Here is a 23551-nt window from a genome sequence, read left to right as displayed (position 1 = left end):
GGGATCACTGTCCTGCTGAATAGTGAATTGCCAATGTCACCTTACAACAATTCATTTTGAGTTTCAAAATAAAATACCATACAGAACGAAATTACAGTGTACCATTTGTAGTTCAGCAATATGAAAGCATTACTTTTGCAAAGACACTACAGCTTCACACAAAGGCTTTTGGTCTTCAAAGAGCTTCAGCTGTTTAAGGCTGAGGCCTTCTGGTCTGTCTATTGGGCCTTCCAGGTTCCCCGAAACTGCCTTGGTCTGTCCAGCCTCCCCACCTCCTCTGTCATGCAGCAGCTCTCCAGAGCCTTTTTCAACATGCACAACATGTGCTCTACCACTGAGGAATCGCCCCTCCCAGAATGTGCTGTGTCCTTTTGGAGGGGCAAGCAGAAGCGCACAAAATGTCCTAAATATTCAATTCTGAGGCGTGCCTGTAATAAAAGCACCATGCAACTTCTGCATTATTTTTTTAAAAACTCACTGTGGGGAAGGGTGAGTCAAAGAAAATAAGAGGGAGGGACTAACCCTCACTGCTTCCTGCAGAGACCCTAAAACAAGCTGGCTCAGGAGCCACCAGAGAGAATTTGGCTCGTGCTTTAAGAGCTGGGCCCGCCAAGACCAGATGCACCCAAGGCCACAGACTATCAGCTGATAGTCTTCCTGGCATGAGCCAAGGAACGACAGACACCAAGTGGGACAAGATGGAATTCCACCAGAAGCCTCCAGGGTCGTTGTCTTCTTCAGGCTCAAAAGAGGTAGCTGCTTCTAGCACCTTTGACTCCCTTATCATCCAAGGGTCCAATTGTCTCCCTAGATGGTCTCCTGCTTTGAATGTATTTATAGAATTTTTTGTTGTTGGTTTTTATGTTCTTAGCAATGGGCTCCTCAAATTCTTTTTTAGCATCCCTTATTGTCTTCTTGCATTTCTTTTGCCAGAGTTTATGTTCTTTTTTATTTTCTTCATTCGGACAAGACTTCCATTTTCTGAAGGAAGACTTTTTGCCTCTAAGAGCTTCCTTGACTTTGCTCGTTAACCATGCTGGCATTTTCTTGGCCCTGGCGGTACCTTTTCTGATCTGCGGTATGCACTCCAGTTGAGCTTCTAATATAGTGTTTTTAAACAACTTCCAAGCATTTTCGAGTGATGTGACCCTCTGGACTTTGTTTTTCAGCTTTCTTTTTACCAATCCCCTCATTTTTGTGAAGTTTCCTCTTTTGAAGTCAAATGTGACCGTGTTGGATTTTCTTGGCAATTGGCCAGTTACATGTATGTTTAATAGCACTGTGGTCACTGCTCCCAATCGGTTCAACAACACTTACATCTCGCACCAGGTCCCAGTCCCCACTGAGGATTAAGTCCAGGGTTGCCGCCCCTCTGGTCGGTTCCATGACCAACTGGTCTAGGGAATAGTCATTTAGAATATCTAGAAGCTTTGCTTCTTTGTCATGACTGGAACACATATGCAGCCAGTCTATGTCCGGGTAGTTGAAGTCACCCATTACTTCCACCTTTCCTAGTTTGGATGCTTCCTCAATTTCATATCTCATCTCAACGTCTCCCTGAGCATTTTGATCAGGGGGACGATAGATCGTTCCCAGTATTAAGTCCCTCCTGGGGCACGGTATCACCACCCACAACGATTCTGTGGAGGAGTCTGCCTCTTTTGGGGTTTCGAGCTTGCTGGATTCAATGCCTTCTTTCACGTATAGAGCAACTCCGCCACCAATACGTCCTTCCCTGTCCTTCCGATATAGTTTATATCCAGGGATAACCGTATCCCACTGGTTTTCTCCATTCCACCAGGTCTCTGTTATGCTCACTATATCAATGCTCTTCTCTAAGACCAAGCACTCCAGTTCTCCCATCTTGGTTCGGAGGCTCCTAGCATTAGCGTACAGGCACTCGTAAGCAGTGTCTCTCTTCAAGTGTCTTTGGCACTTGTGGTTAGGCCTGTGGGAATTTTGCTCTTCTGAATTTATATGCTGTGCCCCTGCTCTCATAATGCCTACTTCTAGGCCTACCCCTTTTAAAATTTCATCATTTCTTTGGTCTTTATCCCAGGGGGGAGGTTTATTCTGAACCGGACCTTTCTCAGCTCCTGTCGGGTTTCCCCCCTCAGTCAGTTTAAAAGCTGCTCTGCTACCTTTTTAATTTTAAATGCCAGCAGTCTGGTTCCATTCTGGTTCAAGTGGAGCCCGTCCCTTTTGCACAGGCCCGGCTTGTCCCAAAATGTTCCCCAGTGCCTAACAAATCCGAACCCTTCCACCCGACACCATCGTCTCATCCACGCATTGAGACTGCGAAGCTGGGCCTGTCTGGCTGGTCCTGCGCGTGGAACTGGTAGCATTTCAGAGAAAGCCACCTTGGAGGTCCTGGCTTTCAGCATCCTACCTAGCAACCTAAATTTTGCTTCCAGGACCTCACGGCTGCATTTCCCCATGTCGTTGGTGCCAACGTGCACCACGACCACTGACTCCTTCCCAGCACTGTCTACCAAACTATCTAAACAACGGGCGATATCCGCAACCTTCGCACCAGGCAGGCAAAACACCTTGCGGTCTACACGCCCATCACACACCCCACTGTCTATGTTCCTAATGATCGAATCACCCACTACAAGGATCCCTCCACCCCCTGGAGATATATCCTCGGCACGAGAGGATAGCTGCTCATCCCCCAAGGAATGGGTCCCTTCTAAGGGATCGTTTCCCTCTTCCTCAGCTGGATGCTCTCCTTCCCCGAGACCATAGTTGTCCATGATAGCAGGAGAGCTATCATCGTTGGAGTGGGATACAGCTATAACGTCCCTGAAGGCCTCCTCCACACACCTCTCTGCCTCTCTCAGCTTTTCCAGGTCCGCCACCTTGGCCTCAAGGAAATGAAGTCGTTCCCGGAGAGCCAGGAGCTCATTGCACCGAGAGCACACCCACGACTTCTGTCCAACAGGCAGATAGTCGTACATGCTGCAGGCGGTGCAAAACACTGGAAAGCCCCCACACCCCTGCTGGCTTCTTACCTGCATAGTTTTGTTTAAGGTTTATTACGTCAATGGGTTGGAGACTGCGGTTTAGTTGAGGTCAGGGAACAGACGGCAGAGTGGGGGGCCCTGGCCTCCTCGCCCTGCTGCCGAACTCGCTCTGCTGCTTAACTCACCTTGACGCTTTGTCAGCTGGGGCCTTGACGCTTCGTCAGCTGGGGCTCCCTCTAGCTCGTGGACCTGGGAGACCTGGGAGACCAGAGAGACCTGGGAGACCAGAGTTCGAATCCCCACACACCCATGAAGCTCACTGGGTGACCTTGGGCCAGTCACTGCCTCTCAGCCTCATGAAATCCCTATTCATAGGGTCGCCATAAGTCGGAATCGACCTGAAGGCAGTACATTTACATTTTCTACTCTTCCAACATTCAGCTTCATTGGATGTCCATATATTCTAGTGTTATGTGAGAGGGAGAAAAGCTTTTCTCTATCCACTTTCTCCATGCCATGCATAATTTCACATACTTCTAACATGACATACCTTTTACTTGCCTTTTCTCTAACTAAAGAACCCCAAATGCTGTAAACATTCCTCATAGGAGAGTCACTCCATCCCCTTGATAATTCTGGTTGCCCTTTTAAGATGTCCTTTTGGAGCTCTTTGCAATCCCTTTTTGTTTTAACCACCCTGAACAATTTAGTATCATCAGCAAACTTATCAATCAGAGCGTGCTTATCAAATTTGCAGGTGATACAAAATTGTGGGGCACAGCTAATACCGTGGATGACAGAAAAAAAATTCAAAGGGACCTTGATAGGCTGGAGCATTGGGCTGAAAACAACAGAATGAAATTCAACAGGGATAAATGCAAAGTTCTACACTTAGGAAAAAGAAACCAAATGTACAGTTGGGGGGTACTTGGCTCAGCAATACAACATGTGAGAAGGATCTTGGAACTGTCATAGAATCATAGAATAGTAGAGTTGGAAGGAGCCTATAAGGCCATCAAGTCCAACTCCCAGCTCGATGCAGGAATCCAAATCAAAGCATTCCCAACAGATGGCTGTCCAGCTTCCTCTTGAATGCCTCCAATGTTGGAGAGCCCACTATCTCTCTAGGTTATTGGTTCCATTGTCGTATGGCTCTAACAGTTAGGAAGTTTTCCCTGATGTCGTTGATCACAAGCTGAATATGAGCCAACAGTGTGATGTGGCTGCAAAAAAGGCAAATGCTATATTAGGCTGCATTAACAGAAGTTTCCAAATCATGTGTAGTATTAGTTCCCCTCTATTCAGCACTGGTTAGTCATCTTGAGTACTGCGTCCAGTTCTAGTCTCCGCACTTCAAGAAGGATGAGGACAAACTGGAACAGGTTCAGAGGAGGGCAACAAGGATGATCAGGGGACTGGAAACAAAGCCCTATGAGGACAGACTGAAAGAACTGGGCATGTTGATGCTGGAGAAGAGAAGACTAAGGGGAGATATGATAGCACTCTTCAAGTACATGCAAGTTTGTCACACACAGGAGAGCCAGCATCTCTTCTCAATCGTCCCAGAGTGCAGGACACAGAATAATGAGCTCAAGTTGCAGGAAGCCAGATTTCAGTTGAACATCAGGAAAACCTTCCAATTGTTAGAGCCATACGACAATGGAACCAATGACCTAGAGAGGTAGTGGGCTCTCCGACACTGGAGGCCTTCAAGAGGCAGCTGGACAGCCATCTGTCGGGAATGCTTTGATTTGGATTCCTGCTTTGAGCACGGGGTTGGACCTGATGGCCTTATAGGCCTCTTCCAACTCTACCGTTCTATGCACTTGGCCACCTCACTGCTCACCCCTAAGTCTAGATTGTTTATGCACAAGTTAAAAAGAACAGGTCTCAATTCCATGCTCTGGAACTGGGCTCAGAAAAGTGGTTTAGTGTTTTGGGGCTCAGACCCCATCCGTTCATTGTACTCAGTTTCTTTGGCAAACTGTTTGCCTCTCAACTTCCTCAGCTTGCCTACTGTGAAATGGGTATTTTGTGACTGCCCATGCCCAAACAGCAGCCATTTTGCGAGTGCACCCACAGCAGTTTCTCAAGAACCCAAATGTGCCCAAGGGCCCAAAACGTTTGCGGATCCCTATTTTAACTATACATGATAAGCACAACGACCATTTACAGCAGCAGTAATTGGCAGCAATAAAACAATCATCTTTACTGTATTAATAATACCTGCAGTGGAACAAGGAAGCCACATCTTGATTCAAACCTGAACAAACAGAACAATATATAAAGAAATAAATAAACGCTCCCCCCGAAACCCTTTAGTCTCAAATTGTTTTGGATTGTAAGCTGCTCTGGGAGCCTCTCTGGCTAAAATGGGAAATGGCCAGCCTTCAAGTCAATTCCGACTTATGGCGACCCCATGAACAGGGTTTTCATGGTAAGCGGTATTCAGAGGTGGTTTCACCATTGCCTCCCTCTGAGGCTGAGAGGCAGGGACTGGCCCAAGGTCACCCAGTGAGCTTCTTGGATTCAAACCCTGTCTCCCCGGTCATAGTCCAACACTCTAACCACTACACCATACTGGGTCTCCTCTGGCTAAAGGCCAGGGTAAAAATATCTTAAACAAGCAAAAGAAACACACTTTCTGATAAGTTCTAGTTTCGTTCTGGAGTCTCCTCTGAAATTTCTTTGTTGGAGAATGGCACCTTTCAGGCTGGCACTGAACACCTTGGAAGAATGAAAAATATTCTCCCACTGGCTTCTGAGGTCAGGTTTGTGCCCATTTAGTCTTTTGCACGGGGACCCTCTTATGTAGAAAGTAGGAGGGCATCATTGGCAGGAGATGGAACAGTCCACCACAGAGGATGGCCAAGTAAAGGACCCCCAAATGTGGATGATGTTATTAGGTCCTACAATAGCACGGCCTGAGTAGATCTGGGCCACATCGACAGCATACTTTTATTCTGCTATTATTCCACTTTAAACAGTCATGGCTTCCCCCAAAGAATCCTGGGAAGTGAACATAAGAAGAGCTTGCTGGATCAGGCCAGTGGCCCATCTAGTCCAGCATCCTGTTCTCACAGTGGCCAACCAGGTGCCTGGGGGAAGCCCGCAAGTAGGACCCGAGTGCAAGAACACTCTCCCCTCCTGAGGCTTCCGGCAACTGGTTTTCAGAAGCATGCTGCCTCTGACTAGGGTGGCAGAGCACAGCCATCACAGCTAGTAGCCATTGATAGCCCTGTCCTCCATGAATTGGTCTAATCTTCTTTTATTTATTTATTTATTTATTTATTTATTTATTTATTGCATTTTTAAACCGCCCTATAGCAACAAGCTCTCAGGGCGGTGTACATAAGATAAAACCACAATTAAAATACGAACAAGTGTGGATTACAGAACATATTTAAGAACAAAATTAAATACAAATTAAAATAAAAATTACAATACAATTAAGTTTAAAATTAAAATTAAATTAAGCTTAAAATGCCTGAGCAAAGAGGTACGTTTTTACCTGGCGCCAAAAAGATAACAAAGAAGGCGCCAGGCGTATCTCATCTGGGAGGACATTCCATAATTCGGGGGCCACCACTGAAAAGGCCCTAGATCCAAAGCCATCCAAGCTGGTGGCCATTACTGTGTCTTGTGGGAGCAAATTCCATAATTTAACTATGCACTGAGTAAAGAAGTACTTCCTTTTGTCTGTCCTGAATCTTCCAACATTCAGCTTCTTTGAATGTCCACGAGTTCTAGTATTATGAGAGAGGGAGAAGAACTTTTCTCTATCCACTTTCTCAATGCCATGCATAATTTTATACACTTCTATCATGTCTCCTCTGACCCGCCTTTTCTCTAAACTAAAAAGCCCCAAATGCTGCAACCTTTCCTCGTAAGGGAGTCGCTCCATCCCCTTGATCATTCTGGTTGCCCTCTTCTGAACCTTTTCCAACTCTATAATATCCTTTTTGAGATGAGGCGACCAGAACTGTACACAGTATTCCAAATGCGGCCGCACCATAGATTTATACAACGGCATTATGATATCGGCTGTTTTATTTTCAATACCTTTCCTAATTATCGCTAGCACGGAATTCACCTTTTTCACAGCTGCCGCACACTGGGTCGACATTTTCATTGTGCTGTCCACTACAACCCCGAGGTCTCTCTCCTGGTCGGTCACCGCCAGTTCAGACCCCATGAGCGTATATGTGAAATTAAGATTTTTTGCTCCAATATGCATAATTTTACACTTGTTTATATTGAATTGCATTTGCCATTTTTCCGCCCATTCACTCAGTTTGGAGAGGTCTTTTTGGAGCTCTTCGCAATCCCTTTTTGTTTTAACAACCCTGAACAATTTAGTGTCGTCAGCAAACTTGGCCACTTCACTGCTCACTCCTAATTCTAGGTCATTAATGAACAACTTGAAAAGTACAGGTCCCAATACTGATCCTTGAGGGACTCCACTTTCTACAGTCCTCCATTGGGAGAACTGTCCGTTTATTCCTACTCTCTGCTTTCTGCTTCTTAACCAATTCCTTATCCACAAGAGGACCTCTCCTCTTATTCCATGACTGCTAAGCTTCCTCAGAAGCATTTGGTGAGGTACCTTGTCAAATGCTTTTTGAAAGTCTAAGTACACTATCTCCACTGGATCACCTCTATCTATATGCTTGTTGACACTCTCAAAGAATTCTAATAGGTTACTGAGACAGGACTTTCCCTTGCAGAAGCCATGCTGGCTCTGCTTCAGCAAGGCTTGTTCTTCTATGTGCTTGGTTAATCTAGCTTTAATCATACTTTCTACCAGTTTTCCAGGGACAGAAGTTAAGCTAACTGGCCTGTAATTTCCAGGATCCCCTCTGGATCCCTTTTTGAATAATGGCGTTACATTGGCCACTTTCCAGTCCTCAGGCACGGAGGAGGACCTGAGGGACAAGTTACATATTTTAGTTAGCAGATCAGCAATTTCACATTTGAGTTCTTTGAGAACTCTCGGGTGGATGCCATCTGGGCCCGGTGATTTGTCAGTTTTTATATTGTCCATTAAGCTTAGAACTTCCTCTCTCGTTACCACTATTTGTCTCAGTTCCTCAGAATCCCTTCCTGCAAATGTTAGTTCAGGTTCAGGGATCTGCCCTGTATCTTCCACTGTGAAGACAGATGCAAAAAATTCATTAAGCTTCTCTGCAATCTCCTTATTGTTCTTTAGTACACCTTTGACTCCCTTATCATCCAAGGGTCCAATCGCCTCCCTAGATGGTCTCCTGCTTTGAATGTATTTATAGAATTTTTTGTTGTTGGTTTTTATGTTCTTAGCAATGTGCTCCTCAAATTCTTTTTTAGCATCCCTTATTGTCTTCTTGCATTTCTTTTGCTAGAGTTTGTGAAGGGGCTAAGAGTTGTTAGGAGGCTCCTATTCTTCTCACAGAGCTACAATTGCCAGAGTAGTCTGACAGTCAGCCCCTCTTCCCAGAGAAGTCTGGAAATTGTAGCTCTGTGCGGGGAAAAGGGATCTCCTAACAACTCTCAGCACCCTTCACAAGCTACACTTCCCGGGATTCTTTGGGGAAGCCATGACTGTTTAAAGTGGAGTAACAGTGGAATGAAAGTATGGTGTCCGTATGGCCCTGGAGACAGAATTGGCATCTGGGTTTGTTGCAAGATGTGTAACTCCTGTGCTTGTCTAACCACATAACAGAGCCAGTCACAAATAGGCCAAACACTGAAACAGCCCCAAATGTCAGCTCTTTTAGTTTTTGCATAGACCTGTCAAGGCAGTCCTTTTTGCATTTCAGGGTCATTTGGTTCCGCTGTTTACAATTTTTCCTCTCTACCCAGGCATACACTTCCCAACTGAGGATTAATATTTCATGCAACTGATGAAGTGGACTCTAGTCTATGAAAGCTTCCAGCATAACAAATCTGTCCTTAAGTCTTAAACAAGACTCTTGTTGTTTTTGCTGCAACAGGCAAACTGCTTTCCCTCTGGAAGATTTTGCTTGAGTATACCCTCGGTACCAGCCCAGACTTAGGCTAAGGTACAATACCACTGGCTCTGGGAGACAGTCTAATCTCCCTGCTGAATCCTATCCTATTTGCACATGAGCGGGAGGCTCAAAAAAACCAAGGGAGCAGATCTGGGTGCCACTCAGCAGAGGCCTCCCAGCTAGCATGTTCCAGGCACTCACAGATCTACTGTGCCCCCATCCCCACTCCACAGCAACAGGGCTTTTCTTTCTGGCCAACCCTCCCACTGTTTGCTTAGTCTTGCTTATTCAAATCCCAAGGCGGAAGCATTCAGGGGGCAGATTTAGAAAGCAATCGGCATGTGAAGGCCAAATGCATTCTAAAAGGGGAAACCAACCAGAACCTGGCAACATGCCAGCAACCAACCTCACAGGACAGACCCAATTCCATCATTGGACAGGCACAGAAATAAGGGGGAATGGGGGCCCAGAGCAGTGGGTCTAGGAGAGGCAGCCCAACCACCATTCCCATGGATTCTTCTCAGCAGTCTGAAGACACTAGCTTCTACCCCGTTTCCAACAGCTTACTTTCAATGGATTGGGAATAGGAAACAGCAGAAATAGGTTGTCATTATGCTCAGGGAGGAGACTTCTGTGGATCCCCAGCCAAGATCAAATAAAAAGCCCTGCTTTGAGCCACTTCCTTTGTATTAAAATACCAACAGCAGCTTCTACAAGGATGCAGATGGGGCCCTGACCAAAACTTATTCTGTCCCATATTCCACACTGATATCAGTCTAAGGGTGGAATCCAACAATGGGATTTCCCCTTCTTCTCTATGCCCTCCCAAACCTGGTCCTGGAGGTTCCCCAAGTCTACAGAGCAGATTTGGGGTGAACAGGCAGGGGACTGCAGGAGCAGGGAGATTAAAGGAAAGTTGTTTCCACTTGTGTACAGACATCAGTGGATACAACCCTAGACCTGCGCTTGACGCTGCCTGTTGTGGCTCAGAGAGAGCATATCTATTCTGTTCCGCCAGGAAGCACAGCTCCCACCTCCCAGCGAGGCTTCTGCGTTCCTCCTCATGACTAGCAAAAGTAGACATAAGCAAAGAAAAAATATGCAAATTGTTTAACCCACACAAGAGAAGGAATACACATCACCCAGATCTCCATAATGATCCCTGGAGGTGTTGGGCCTTGCTTGAACACAGTTCACCCAGTAGCTGGACCCTGAAACCCCTGAGCCTTCTTTCAGAGACCTCTTGCCCATGTAGTTAAAACAGCTGGTGTGGGCTGTTCCAAGAACATAGCAAGCTGACCTGATACCAGGTCAGGCCACAGGTCTATCTAGATCAGCACTATCTACATTGACTACAGTGGCTCTCCAAGGGACATTCCCAGCCCTACCTAGAGATGCTGAGGATTGAACTGGAACCTTCTGCATCCAAAGCAGACACTCTACTACTGCTCAACAAGATGTCTTTGCTTTCACCATCTCTTTTGTTTGTCCAGACAGAACAAGCCCTGTGCATCAGCCAAAAGATTTCCTAGCCTCCCTATCCTGAGGATTCACTGTGGATTAAACACACATATAGTAATAACAATGCAGTGAAACTGTTGTAAGTACCCTGCCTAATCTCAGATAGTAAAAGTGGGACCAGATATACAGGATTTAGCCAGCTCCCAGAAGATGGTTAGAGTCTGGTTTTGATGGGTGTGCAGGAGCCAGGGACACTATAGCTCCAGGGCAAGCCATTTCTCCCTACACAATTAGGATCTGTGGTACCGATCACTTTGTTAACAGGTCACTTACAGATGACACAGAATGTATTTATTTGGATTATTTGTTAAATCTCTATTCCACCTTTCTGTCAAATGGCATTTAAGGCAGGAATGCAATGAGATATAAAGGAAATGATGGTCCTGGGAGTATGCTGGCCCAGACTTTGCAAGCCAAGACCTGCTCTTTGAATTGTGCTCCAAAAGCTTGAGTAACACAGCGCAGATGCTGATGTTCCATGAAGCCGCATTTACAGAAATGTGGCAGAGGCTCTGTCTCTCAAGCACCTCCTACACAGGCAACAATGTCAGCTCCAAAGCAGAAAAGCCAGAATAATTGGGCCTCTGAGAACCGACAGCCCAGCTCTAACAGTAGACAGATATTTACTCTGAAGCTAGACAATGGGGCAACAGACTCAAAGCTGACCAAGAAAAGCATTTCACATCCCTTGGCAGAGTTTCTAGGCACCTCAGATTTCCCCCAGAGCTTCACTCTGAGACTGCAAAGACAAGCTAAGGAACAGAAACTAGACTGCAGGTCAAACGCGAGACCCAGGAGCGACCGGAGCATGCCAGGTGGGAAAGTGCAAAAGAAGCCCCCTCCAGCATGTTCAGATTTGGGAAATCTCCTGCACGTACATAATACTGAAGAAGTGTGCCATTTTCAAAGATGTGTATGTGGGAATTTGAAGTCACAAATGTCAAAGTTGATGTCATCACATGCCCAGCTTGAAATGTTTATCATTACAAGCAATGGGCAGACAGCCTAGCTCTATTATTATTATTATTATTATTATTATTTATTACATTTGTATACCGCCCCATAGCCGAAGCTCTCTGGGCAGTTTACAATTAAAAACATTAAAAACAAATATACAAATATACAAATTTAAAAACACTTTAAAAACACATGTCTTGACCTGGCGCCAAAAAGATAACAGTGTTAGCTCTAATTCCTCACAGGTTGCTTCACAAACACTTTGAAGCATTTCCCAACTCATTATTCCAAACCCTTAAAGTAAGCGAGACCCTTTAAACCTCGATGACTCCAAAGACACTTCCACCTCATCAGTCATGGAGAAACAGAGGCATAGAGCAAAATTTCTCCAACTATTTCAACACAGTGAGGGCCAATAAAGTAAGCTTGAATCCTGGAAGACGGAGGATCTTTGGGTAGGTGGTTCCCATGTCCGGGAGATACGCACTGCTTGCCCGTCCATGCCCAAGCTGGGTTCAAGGTCCTTGTACTGATTTACAAATCCCTGAACAACTTAGGTCCAGGGTATCTCAGGGACTGCCTGAACTCTTATATCCCACCTTGATCACTGAGATCATCTGCAGGAGCGACATTGATTGTCCCCCGATTTGGCGAGGCTCATTTAACACCGACACGAAATCGGGGCTTCAGTGTCACTGGCCCAGTTCTCTGGAGTGCTCTGCCAACAGAGATTCAGCAGGCGCCTTCTGTTTTAACTTTTAAGCACCTGATGAAAACCTTTCTGTTCCGCCAGGCTTATACAGAATATGTCTTCTTACAATAGTCGACCTTTGTTTTTACTGTATTTTTAATGGTTTTTACTGTATTTTTTGATATGCTGATTTTTTAAAAAAGTGAAATAGCAGTATACAACTGTATTTACAAATAGAAAAAACATATCAGAACATAATGTACTGCCTTCAAGTCGATTCCAACTTATGGCAACCCTGTGAATAGGGTTTTCATGAGGCTGAGAGGCAGTGACCGGCCCAAGGTCACCCAGTGAGCTTCATAGTAGGACTTAGCTCTTAGCTGCTTATGTTGGGATAGAAGGGGGACCCAACTCTAGAAGGGAAGATGATGTAGGCTTTGCTAAAAAAAAATGTCCAAATGGACTGCCTCCAAGTCGATTCCAACTTACAGGTTTTCATGGTAAGCGGTATTCGGAGGTGGTTTACCATGGCCTTCCTCTGAGGCTGAGAGGCAGTGACTGGCCCAAAGTCACCCAGTGAAGTTCATGGCTATGTGGGGATTTGAACCCTGGTCTCCCAGGTCATAGTCCAACACCTTAACCACTACACCACGCTGGCTAATAATGTAATAAAGATCCACTCCTGATGGATCAGGCCAAAGGGCCACCTACTCCAGCGTTATTCTCACAGTGACCAACCAGATGCCTCTGGGGAGCCCACAAGCAGGGTGGGAGAGGCCTAGCCCTCCTCCTCTCACTGTTGCATGGAAAGCTGCTTGACACCCAAGTCTTGCTTAACCTTGTCTACAGTGATTGGCAGCAGGTCTCCAGGGTTTTTGACAGGGGACATTCCCAGCTCTACACAGAGATGCCGAAAACAGAACCTGGCACCAGGGCTGTGGAGTCGGTACGCCAAACCTTCGACTCCGACTCCTCTATTTTTCTACTGTCCGACTCCGACTCCACCCAAAATTGCTTCCAACTCCACAGGCCTGGAAAGGGCTGTAAATGTCTTTTTAAATTGGAAGCTCTCATAGGAGCATTTTTATCGCTGCCTGAATATGCGCTGATCTTGGCATCACAGCATTTCTCTTCATCTGGGTCCTGTGTCATACACTGACACACAAAATGTTTTTCATCTTGAGTTATGGTGAAATGCTCAACTACAGCTGACTTCATGGGAAGCTTCTTTGACATTTTGAATTTATATTTTTAAAAAATTGTCAATCAAATTTTATTTTGAAGCCGGAGTCGGTACATTTCTACCGACTCGGACTCCACTCAAAATTGTTTCCGACTCCGACTCCATGACTCCAACTCCAAACCCCTGCCTGGCACCGTCCCATGTAAGGCAGAAGCTCTGCCACTTGCACTGTGTAACACTGTGGTCCCCCAGCATCATGCTGCCTCTAATCCTCTCCATCTGAACAAAAGTGGAGTGCCTTTTCATCACCAGGTAACCACCACAAGACCACACACACATGTGGGTCTGGGGATAAGGACTTGCAGAGTAGGCTACAGATCATTCTAGAAGCACCTGTGAGCTCCATTGCTCAGCTCGCTTGAGAACCTGACCTGTTCTGTATGAGCCAGGCCTCTGGCTTCTGGCAAGAGAAGTCCCAGAACTCTGCATGCACCACCACCCTTCCCCACAGCATTCCATCTGGAGCATTAACAGAAATGCCTTGCTCTGATAAACCTCAGTGTCCACACTCTTCAGAGGAAGCTAACTGCTAGGAAACATTTTGCTATGCTTCTGTCGTAAACCCTGCTGTCACAAGATTGTGCTGATGGAGCCACAAGTCCCCATGGTACTGGCATACTCCAAGGGACAGAAGGAAAAGCACTGTTTGTCCAAGATGCTACCAGCCAGTGTGCTGGACAGTTCAGGACTGGGTTTAACTATCCAGGGCCTAAGAAATGACCCAGGGGAAAAACAGGGAAGGCGAAGACAATGGGTGGGGGGGGATTCCCTGCACACAATCTACTCCCACACTGCCCATCACTCACCAGGGACTCTGTGGCCTGGCAGCTGCTGACAGCAGCAACCTGTGCAGGATGTTCCAGCCTGCTGGCCATGTGAGAAGAAGACCAGCCAGGGGTGGAGGGATGAGAAAGACAGACACACAACTACACCTGCTTCGTAACTCAAGAGAACTCTTTCTCTTACCAAAATGCCCACGGGCCAGATCTCACAGATTCCCATCCAATGTCTAAAAAAACCTATCAAACAAGATTGTGGGGAAGGGGTACACAAAGACCACAGCCAGTGGCAAATGATGGGATTAAATACAGGGCCTTGCAAAAGTAATCAGACCCCTGACCAATGCTCTCAAATTACTAAATTACAAATGGTCCATTGTAATTTCATTCTGTATATTTTATTTTGAAACACTGAAACTCAGAATCAATTACTGTAAGGTGACATTGGTTTTATGTTGGGAAATGTTTGTAAGAAACATAAAAAACTGAAACATGTTGCTTGCACAAGTATCCACCCCCTGTGCTGCGGGAGCTCCCAGTTTACACAGATGAGAGAAATTGCCCTATCTAGGACACAGTTACCTTATCATTGGCCTCCACCTGTGAACCATTAAAGTTGCTGTCACATTGTCAGAATGAAAAACCCACTGTTGAAGGATGATTGGTCAGGCTGTGGATCTGAAGGAAAATGAAGACCAAAGAGCATTCTACAGAAGTGAGAGATAATGTAATACAAATTCATAGATTAGGGAAAGGGTACAAGAAAATATCCAAGTGTTTGATATCCCAATGAGCAGAGTTGGATCAATAATCAGGAAGTGGAAGCTGCATCACACCACCCAGGCACTGCCAAGAAAAGGAAATCCTTCAAAACTCAGCACTCGAACAAGAAGGAGACTTGTAAGAGAAGCCACAGGGAGGCCAACAATCACTTTGAAGGAGCTACAGAGTTCAGTGGCTGGGAGTGGAGTAATGGTGCACCAGTCAACCATATCAAGAGCTCTGCATAACTCCGGCCTGTATGGGAGGGTGGCAAGAAAGAAGCAGTTACTCAAAAAGTACCATCTAAAAGCACGTCTGGAGTTTGCCAGAAAGCATGAGAGTGCCCCAGTTGCAATGTGGGAAAAGGTTTTGTGGTCACATGAGACCAAGACAGAGCTTTCTGGTCAAAACTCAAAGCGCTATGTGTGGCGCAACCCTAACACTGCCCATGCCTCAAAACACGCCATCTCTACAGTGAAGTACGATGGTGGCAGCACCATGCTGTGGGGATGCTTCTCATCAGCAGGGACTGGACATTTTGTTAAAATCAAAGGAAGAATGGATGAAGAAAATACAGGGAAATACTGCAAGAGAACCTGCTTCAGTCCACTAAAAAACTGAAGCTTGGGAGGAAATTCACTTTTCAGCAGGACAATGATCCCAAGCATAAGGCCAAAGCAATATTGGAGTGGCTGAAGGCCAAAAAGGTGAATGTCCTACAGTGGCCCAGTCAAAGTCCTGATCTCAACCCCATTGAGAATCTGTGATGCTCTTTGAAAATTGCAGTCCACAAGCAATGTCCCACCAACCTGAATAACCTGGAGCTAATCTGCCAAGAGGAATGGGCCAAACTCCCTCCAACACTGTGTGTAAAGTTGGTACATACCTACCGCAAAAGACTTAAAGGTGTTATTGCAACGAAAGGTGGTTCTACCAAATATTAATGTGGGGGGTTGAATACTTATGCAAGCAACATGTTTTAGGGTTTTTTCTTACCAACATTTCCCAACATAAAACCAATGTCACCTTACAGTAATTGATTTTGAGTTTCAGTGTTTCAAAATAAAATATAATACAGAACAAAATTATAATGTACCATTTGTAATTCAGGGGTCAGCACTGGTCAGGGGTGTGATTACTTTTGCAAGGCACTGTAAATAACCCTCTAGTTGTAGTAACTGTAAAGAGCTGGAATTTAACCCAGGCCATGCAGGTGTCCTTGGGGCCTCTGTGCAAGGCCACAGAACTCCAAGGGAAGCAACTGCTATGGGCACCTCTCAGCATGCGCACACCCTCCCTCCCTCCCTCCCTCCCTCCCAGAGCAGCAGGGCTGATTTCCCCTCCAACAACCAAGGACTTCAATATCTGCACTCCTCCACTACCCCTCTCCAAAACAGTCCTGGCACAGCCTCATAGTAGAGCCTGCTGTGTCAGAACTCTGAATATCAGCACCCGAGACATACAACTGCAGAGTAACACTGAAAAAACAAACATTGTGAGTGGTGGGTGGAGCCCATTTCAAATAAAGTGGCAAAGCCCTACTCAAATAAAGCAAAATTAAATGAGGCTGCAGCAGCGGCTGCCCCCACTACAAAAGAGCAACTGCTGCTGCCAGAATGTCATTGACAGCTTTTCAATCAGGTCCCCAGCCACACTCACTTCCTTATCATCGCTTACCATAATCAGGGCAATCAACAAGTGACTCTACCTGGGTGAGAACCCATGGGAGGCCACCATGGCCTCTCTCAGGAAGAGAAGCAAGCTGTGGCAATTGTACTGCACAACAGGAGGGCACTGAACAGGAAGACTCACTTACACGAGTGGAGGTGAATTTCTGCTTACCACCACTGCTAGGACAGGCCTTCTGCACCCTCTCATTCTCCATCTCCCCCCCCCTCAAAAAAATCCTGCTCCACAATACCTGGTTCATGAGCATCATCAGGACCGCTAGGCCTTCTACGCCTCTGCCTGTTCCCCAGTCCCATTGTCGCTGCCTGTCCCAAACAATGTTGCATATATATACCAAAGTAATGGGCTAACACCATTGCCTGTCTAAGAAATTCTTAGATTTATATGTCTCCAAGCACAGAACAGAAACGAGAAAAACCAGGCCACCTTCCTTGCATTCCCCAGATACATCTCTTTCAATGGCACTTCTTTTTTTATTTTCCTTTCTGGAAAAATGGTCAAAGATGAATTCTTTGAGGCCAACTTGGGCAAGAGATATCATTGGCTTGGGAAACAGCACAGAGAAGGAAGGCTCTGCTGACAGGTTCCAGCAAAACCAACAGAGGGCCTCTCCCATCTCACACACACAGCACCTCTGCCCCACGGCTGGGCACAGACAGCAGGTCAGTGACACAAGGTGCCAAGTGGGCAGCAGCACCCCCAGTCAGGCAGCTCACTCACCACTGCCTGCCCTCTCACCTCCCTTCCTTCATTAATGCCTCCTTAAATCTAAATCATAAGAACATAAGAACATAAGAAGAGCCTGCTGGATCAGGCCAGTGGCCCATCTAGTCCAGCATCCTGTTCTCACAGTGGCCAACCAGGTACCTGGGGGAAGCCCGCAAGCAGGACCCGAGTGCAAGAACACTCTCCCCTCCTGAGGCTTCCGGCAACTGGTTTTCAGAAGCATGCTGCCTCTGACTAGGGTGGCAGAGCACAGCCATCATGGCTAGTAGCCATTGATAGCCCTGTCCTCCATGAATTTGTCTAATCTTCTTTTAAAGCCGTCCAACCTGGCGGCCATTACTGCATCTTGTGGGAGCAAATTCCATAGTTTAACTATGCGCTGAGTAAAGAAGTACTTCCTTTTGTCTGTCCTGAATCTTCCAACATTCAGCTTCTTTGAATGTCCACGAGTTCTAGTATTATGAGAGAGGGAGAAGAACTTTTCTCTATCCACTTTCTCAATGCCATGCATAATTTTATACACTTCTATCATGTCTCCTCTGACCCGCCTTTTCTCTAAACTAAAAAGCCCCAAATGCTGCAACCTTTCCTCGTAAGGCAGTCGCTCCATCCCCTTGATCATTCTGGTTGCCCTCTTCTGAACCTTTTCCAACTCTATAATATCCTTTTTGAGATGAGGCGACCAGAACTGTACACAGTATTCCAAATGCGGCCGCACCATAGATTTATACAACGGCATTATGATATCGGCTGTTTTATTTTCAATACCTTTCCTAATTATCGCTAGCATGGAATTTGCCTTTTTCACAGCTGCCGCACACTGGGTCGACATTTTCATTGTGCTGTCCACTACAACCCCGAGGTCTCTCTCCTGGTCGGTCACCGCCAGTTCAGACCCCATGAGCGTATATGTGAACTTCAGATTTTTTGCTCCAATATGCATAATTTTACACTTGTTTATATTGAATTGCATTTGCCATTTTTCTGCCCATTCACTCAGTTTGGAGAGGTCTTTTTGGAGCTCTTCGCAATCCCTTTTTGTTTTAACAACCCTGAACAATTTGGTGTCATCAGCAAACTTGGCCACTTCACTGCTCACTCCTAATTCTAGGTCATTAATGAACAAGTTGAAAAGTACAGGTCCCAATACCGATCCTTGAGGGACTCCACTTTCTACAGCCCTCCATTGGGAGAACTGTCCGTTTATTCCTACTCTCTGCTTTCTGCTTCTTAACCAATTTCTTATCCACAAGAGGACCTCTCCTCTTATTCCATGACTGCTAAGCTTCCTCAGAAGCCTTTGGTGAGGTACCTTGTCAAACGCTTTTTGAAAGTCTAAGTACACTATGTCCACTGGATCACCTCTATCTATATGCTTGTTGACACTCTCAAAGAATTCTAATAGGTTACTGAGACAGGACTTTCCTTTGCAGAAGCCATGCTGGCTCTGCTTCAGCAAGGCTTGTTCTTCTATGTGCTTAGTTAATCTAGCTTTAATAATACTTTCTACCAGTTTTCCAGGGACAGAAGTTAAGCTAACTGGCCTGTAATTTCCGGGATCCCCTCTGGATCCCTTTTTGAAGATTGGTGTTACATTTGCCACTTTCCAGTCCTCAGGCACGGAGGAGGACCTGAAGGACAAGTTACATATTTTAGTTAGCAGATCAGCAATTTCACATTTGAGTTCTTTGAGAACTCTCGGGTGGATGCCATCTGGGCCCGGTGATTTGTCAGTTTTTATACTGTCCATTAAGCTTAGAACTTCCTCTCTCGTTACCACTATTTGTCTCAGTTCCTCAGAATCCCTTCCTGCAAATGTTAGTTCAGGTTCAGGGATCTGCCCTATATCTTCCACTGTGAAGACAGATGCAAAGAATTCATTTAGCTTCTCTGCAATCTCCTTATCGTTCTTTAGTACACCTTGGACTCCCTTATCATCCAAGGGTCCAATTGTCTCCCTAGATGGTCTCCTGCTTTGAATGTATTTATAGAATTTTTTGTTGTTGGTTTTTATGTTCTTAGCAATGTGCTCCTCAAATTCTTTTTTAGCATCCCTTATTGTCTTCTTGCATTTCTTTTGCCAGAGTTTGTGTTCTTTTTTATTTTCTTCATTTGGACAAGACTTCCATTTTGTGAAGGAAGACTTTTTGCCTCTGAGAGCTTCCTTGACTTTGCTCGTTAACCATGCTGGTATCTTCTTGGCCCTGGCGGTACCTTTTCTGATCTGCGGTATGCACTCCAGTTGAGCTTCTAATATAGTGTTTTTAAACAACTTCTATCATAAACAAATCCTATCATAAAACAGAAGGCCATGTCTTTGCCTATCCCGATCAGATATGCTGAATGATTTCAAATATTCAGAAGCACTTCTAATTAAGTAAGAGAGGGAAATGAGGACCTTGCAAGGATCTACTGAAGCAGCTGCTTGGGAAGCTTGTGGAATTCCTTCCTTTGAAAATTTTCAAGGCATCTATTAGCAGCTGTTTGTCCGAGATGGAAAAATCTCAGGCTGCCCAGAGATCTGGCGTTTCACACATGCCTGTGCAAGGAGGGAGACCACAAACCGTACGCTTCCTGCCATCCCCATCCCAAAAAAGACAATGGCTGGAGTCCAAAGTAGCCATGTCTTCCCAGCCTGTACCTTGAATTGCTGCTGCCGCTACTTCCCTCAAGGTCTTCCTGTGTGACTTGGAACCTTATTTCCTCACCAGAACCCTCATTCAAGCAAGGAATAATTCTTCTCCAGTAATTCTTTCCTTCCCTCGCTATGTTAGTTTGATTTGCAAGTTCAACGTGAATGCAGAAAATGCTATTTTTCAATGAACTAAAAAGAAAAAAGGCAATCCCACCATCCCCACGCTTCACCTCAATTTCCTCCTTCAGCCTGCTACTTGGCTACAGTGGGTTAAGGGAAATCTGCAAATGCAGCCCAGAATGGGCTGCTCTAACACGGGACAAGAGGAAGGTGCCCAGCACTTGATCCATGTGAACAGCAGCCAGCCATACATGCACACTCCCAATCCACCCTGAATGTACCTGCTGAGGGCCGTGCAGAGGCAGGCAGGCAGTGCCAGAGAGGCTTATTTAGGGAAATGGCATCTCAGGCACTGATGCCAATTATTCTGTTGGACAGCCTCATAAATATTCATGCAATCCAAGTGCAAGAGTGATCAAGACTAAGTTTCAGGCAGGTTGCACAGAACATCCAGGATCTCTTTACAGCAAGGGAACAATGCCAGCTTCCTCTGAGACCCCACAGGGTGGAGGGGGGGCATGTTCTCTCTCCCCACTTGGGTACGACTGGAGCAGTTGCCAACACCAAGTCATGGGACAGTAAGAAGTCAGTAAAGCTCTAAGAGCTCATACATAATTGGGCCACCACAGAGTTCTCACATCACCCCAAACACAGCTTTTCAGCAACAGTCTGTTCACACATTCAACTATGAGTCATCAAGTGGTGTACATGCATGAATTAGGAGAAAACGCACTTCTCAGACACCGACCTCCGTGTGACACTTTGACATCCTCCTCCCCAAACAAAATGTGCTTCAAGGGGAACATACAAGACGGTTCAAAAGCCACTTTACTGCCATCTTTTCTGGCACAGACAGCCACAAGAACTGCCATTCGGCCCAACTCTACGGCAACCTTCCCCAGTGCGGGTGGACTCTAACTCCCACCATCCCTGACCTGAAAAAGAGCAGGGTGGGCAGCTGCCACTTGACAAGAGAATGCCGATACCATAAGCACCAACAGCTCCATTTGCTGGGCTGCACAAGAGGCCCCAGCGGCTTTCTCAAATGGGCCCCAGCAGCTGCTGAGAGCCACCTTTCCTTGCCCTCTTTAGCAGGTGCTGAGCATCCAAAGACAACATGCTGGAGCACCAAGGCAGGGCACTCACCCAAGGGTGCTTGTCAATCCATAAGCAGCAGCATGTTGATCCAAGGCGCCTACTAGCAGACTGAAAAACACAGCAATATTGCTAGGGTGCCCAGCATCTTGCCTGACACTGCAAAAAGGCAAGCAGAGACAATGTCCACAAGTGACTCGTTGCTAAAATGGTCCTTCAGCCACACCCTCTCAAACTATGCCAGGGATTCCCACAGAGCATGTTGGGGCCTATTTGTGGACATCCAATGGGCCAATAAATCAACAGGGATGGACAAAGATATTTTGCAAAGGGCAAACAAATCATGTACTGCACTGGCAATGGGGTCTAGAATCTGATCACTTTCTTATGCATACAAACCAAAAGAATCATCAAGAATAATGTGGCTTACCCAAATCCCAAGGTAAACATGTCTCATAAAAAGCTTGTATGAATGAAGAACATACTCCCTACATTAGGCACGTTGTTCTGTTACTGAATTGCTCTTAAAGTTAACAACCTCCAACTGATCACAATAACTTTTGGCATAAGGAGGTGGTGGAGGTAGCACTTGTATGCATTATGGCAGGATTGGTGGCTAGCAAGACATGCACTGGCCATCATTATTCAGGATAAAGGGACCAGTTTTCAGCTTAGCAGCCAGAACTGAGAGCTAGTTTTCCATCACAGCTGAAATTCAACTGGCTTTCCCCTTTAAAATGTTCACATCCAGGTGGTACTCTCTGTGATCTTGGCCTGTGTCAGCCTGACAGCCACAAGGGCAGAAGCTACCAAAGGTCATCCACAGGGGCTATCCCACTTCACTGCCCACGCACCAACCTACAGGGTTACTGGTCTGTTGTGTGACCAGGAGGAGGAGGAAGGCCGGCAGGGCCTGGAAACTACAGCGCACACGCACCGGGCAGCGTAGCGGTCAGATCCTTCTCCTTTTCCTCCTCCCTTGAGAACAGGGAAGGGGCTGCAACCGGGAGAAAAGAGGGAGCTACCTCTCCACTCTGCACGTGCGGGCAGGAACCATTTTACAGCAGCAGCAGCAGCGACAGGCGGCACGCACCCAAGCGCGTGCCCCGAGAACGGGCAGCAGTTGAATGCTGTCACGCCATCACCTTGCTAGAGCAGCAAGAGGAGGGGGGCGCCGAGACCTTGCAGCCCAAGCCGCCAAGCGGGGGGGGGCACCTGCCAAGGAGCTCCTCAGGGCTTCCCCGGCCCCACTTCTCCCCCAGCTCCGGGGCGGAGCATGGCCGTGGGGTGGGGGCTCAACACTTCAACGCTTCCCCTCCCCTTCAGGCCCTTTGCTGCTTCACAGGGCGTGAGGCGCAGCGATGCCACCGGGGCTGGGCGGCGGAAGGCGCGGCGGCTCCCGAAATGCCCCCCTCCGTCCGCTCCGCACCCCGAGCGCAAAGGCCTCGCTGACGAAGGCAGGGGCTGGGACCCTAGCCGGGGGATGGCCTGGCTGCGGCTGCTGCTTCCCCCCGGGCGCCCAGGCCTCCAACGGAGCGCCGCCGCCAACGTCGTACGCGGACTGCGGAGTCACTCGGCCCGCCACAGCCACCGGACCCTCCTTCGCCGAAGACCCAGAGCACAGCCCTCCCCCCCTCACGCGCGCACCGGCTGCGGCCCCCTCAGGGACTAAATCGGCGGGGAGAAGCAGCCCCCTCCCCCTGGGGGTCAGCGCAGCTGGGCTCTTCTTTGCGGTGGTGGGGGGAGGGGGCGGGCGAGGTGACGGGGCAGACTGCATCCCGCTGCTCCCCTGAGGGGCGTCCCGTTACCCCTCCCTCACCTTCAGCACTCACGGCGCTGCCGGCGCGGCAACGGCGGCTGGCTGGCAGGCAGGCAGGCAGGCAGGCAGGCTCCGTCCTCCCCGCCTCCCTTCTCGCGGCAGCGGCAGCGTCACCTGCGCACAGACCGGGCCGGCTTTGCGGGCGGGATTCCTGCGCATGCGTCGCGCTCAAGCAGGCGCCGGCCGGGACTCATTCTTAGCTCCACCCCTCCTCGCTGCCATGGCAATCGCCGAAGGGCGGGGGAGCGAGCGATTTCCTCCTGCTCTCATGGCAACCGCGGCATCAGAAGCCCCGCCCATACCCTCTCCCTTCCGCGGCCTAGAGCATCCCGTAGGGAGCCCCTTCCTACATCAACGAGCCCTCCCCCACCCAGAGGGCCACAACCTAGCTCAGCCCCATCCTTTGCCCCCACCTCTTCCCACATACGTCGCTTCAGCCTGGGTGACCACTACCCTTTTTTTAAAAAAAGCCCTCTGGACCGACCATCTCTGAGCATGTGTAGAGGCACATTGTTGCTTCTGCAGGGCAAATAATCATTTCAAAATAACAAAATCAATGAA

At 47.3% G+C, this 23551-nt stretch overlaps 1 protein-coding gene across 2 annotated transcripts in view; it reads right to left on the bottom strand.

Moving 5' to 3' along the window:
• MAPRE3 (microtubule associated protein RP/EB family member 3) overlaps positions 1-23214 on the bottom strand; it is a 47372-nt gene extending 24158 nt beyond the window's left edge. The window contains exon 1 of one of the 2 annotated variants that reach the window (XM_061625925.1): positions 22991-23214. The gene's annotated coding sequence lies outside the window, so the exon portion shown is untranslated. The remainder of the gene's footprint in view (positions 1-22990) is intronic. The other variant, XM_061625926.1, reaches the window with a different exon arrangement.
• Between the last annotated feature and the right edge of the window lie 337 nt (positions 23215-23551).

This window comes from Rhineura floridana, chromosome 4, assembly GCF_030035675.1.
Source record: "Rhineura floridana isolate rRhiFlo1 chromosome 4, rRhiFlo1.hap2, whole genome shotgun sequence".
NCBI lineage: Eukaryota > Metazoa > Chordata > Lepidosauria > Squamata > Rhineuridae > Rhineura > Rhineura floridana.
This window is presented reverse-complemented; position numbering and strand designations above follow the sequence as displayed.